The sequence below is a fragment of the Larimichthys crocea genome, chromosome XII (assembly GCF_000972845.2).
Source record: "Larimichthys crocea isolate SSNF chromosome XII, L_crocea_2.0, whole genome shotgun sequence".
In the NCBI taxonomy this organism is placed as follows: domain Eukaryota; kingdom Metazoa; phylum Chordata; class Actinopteri; family Sciaenidae; genus Larimichthys; species Larimichthys crocea.
In genome coordinates, this window is record NC_040022.1 from 23,788,681 (window position 1) to 23,790,667 (window position 1,987).

Here is a 1,987-nt window from a genome sequence, read left to right on the forward strand (position 1 = left end):
TCTGTCTCGTCCCTCTCAAGCCAGTCAAGCAGCCGCTCAGGCCAGGGGCCGCTCAGGTCAGCAGTCTGCTGCAGCCTCTAGTATCACTGGAATGAGCCTGCAAGAGGCGCCCAAATCCTCAATATCACCACACTCACCCCGGGAGATTCAAAAAGGTAAAAAAAAACACACCACACACACACACACACACGCCGCTCTGTGCTGCAGAGCCTTTATAAATGTCGTTTGTGAGGTCATATATGTTTGGGAAGCAGATTTGGACTGCGGATACCCCAGGCATCTTGATAATGTCGCTCATCTTTTGTGATGATCACCTCCCGTTGACTTAAGAAGTGGTGTGGTTGTGATGATAGTGTCAGGGTAACTTGTTCTTTATTTAAAAAAAAAGGTAAACACACGCTTCTGTGTTAAGACAACTGCAAAGTCCCTGAATGCACATCATGAGCACACACTTTTATGTTCATGTTTTTTTCTTTTACCTTCTGCTGTAACAGTGATAAGAAAATGTCTCAATATTTGTCTTTGCTGTTGTCCTGGAACAAAAATGTTTAATTAAAATCAGATGCTGTTACTTGAACGCCAACACTAAAGTGTTTTTCTCTCTCCCAGAGCTACGAGCACCTTTTAAAGTCAACGACAAGTCAGTGGGCGGTTCATTTACCTACAATCAAAAGTAGTATTCTGTATTTAGGATGTGAGACACTTCGCCTTGTTGTTTATTATAATGTATTTACGTTGTGTTGTTAAGCACAAAAACAAATGTCCAAAAATCCCATCCAACCAAGTGATTAAAACATCAGCACACAAAATATTGTGTAGAAAGATTTGCATTAAAATGTTGATTATGTTCTTTAGTGCACCCCAGAGTTTTGAATCCCAAAATGTGGGGAAATCGATCTGCTCGTGTCCTGACGGTATCGATCACTACGGTAAAGTCTAAGCCTGCAGTCAGTGACCAAACCATGTTCATGGCATTTTTGAATCCTCTCATAGTCCACCTTCATGAACTTGATGTTATTTTATTATTTATTTATTTTATATATATATATATTATATATATATTATATATATATATTTTTATATATATTATATATATATATATTGTACAGTCATGTGCCTGTCGAGATCTTGTGCAGCTGGGAATAATGACACTCAGCAGTGCCGTTGGTCACCTTGTTTTCTTGTTTTGCTCATACATCCAAACAAAGTTTCGCTTTTTCTGACTGTGTTAAATATCAATTTGACTCATCTGAGGCAGGAATCCACTCTTTCAATCAGGTCGTGTTTGAAATTATGTTTTTTACTAATTTTACCTCTCAACCAATCCTCTGTGTAATTTGATTACATATTTTAAATATCTTTCTCTCACCCGTTACTATTCTTGTTTGTGTACAGGTGGTGCGGGGCTTAAGAGCGTCTAGATGAGGAATTAATTATTCAGTCAGAACCACAACAACAACACAAAAAAGCAGCAGAATACGGAAACATGAGTATGAAATGATGCCTGCCCTTTCTTTCCTCTCCCGCCCTCTGTTAAATTATACCCCAATAAAAGCCTTCTCTTTTTCTCTAGCTTTGACTTTGTGGAATTTCAGCATTTGTCATTTGAAGACAGGGCACCCCAGATCATGAGAATATGATTTGGGTGGCTGTGGCTTTGAGGTAGAGCGGTCGTCCACTAATCAGATGATCGGCGTTCAATCCCCAGCTCCTCCATTCGGCATGTCGAAGTGTCCTTGGGCAAGATACTGAACCCAAATTGCTCTGAAGGCTATGCCTCGGTGTATGAGGTGTAACAAGGTTAGCTCCTAAAACTGATGAGCAGTTGGCACCTAATGCCATCAGTGTGTGAATGGGTGAATGAGATATGTAGCGTAAAAGCGCTTTGAGTGGTCGGAAGACAAGAAAGGCACCATTTTTCTTTTTATAGTGGGATGTGAAATGTTTATATGGTTTGCAATGATCTAAATCCACACAGAAATCCTTT

At 39.8% G+C, this 1,987-nt stretch overlaps 1 protein-coding gene across 1 annotated transcript in view; it reads right to left on the reverse strand.

Moving 5' to 3' along the window:
* Nucleotides 1-1,987, reverse strand: part of LOC104925700 (mitochondrial import inner membrane translocase subunit tim16) — a 110,675-nt gene that overhangs the window by 5,074 nt on the left and 103,614 nt on the right. The window lies entirely within an intron of this gene.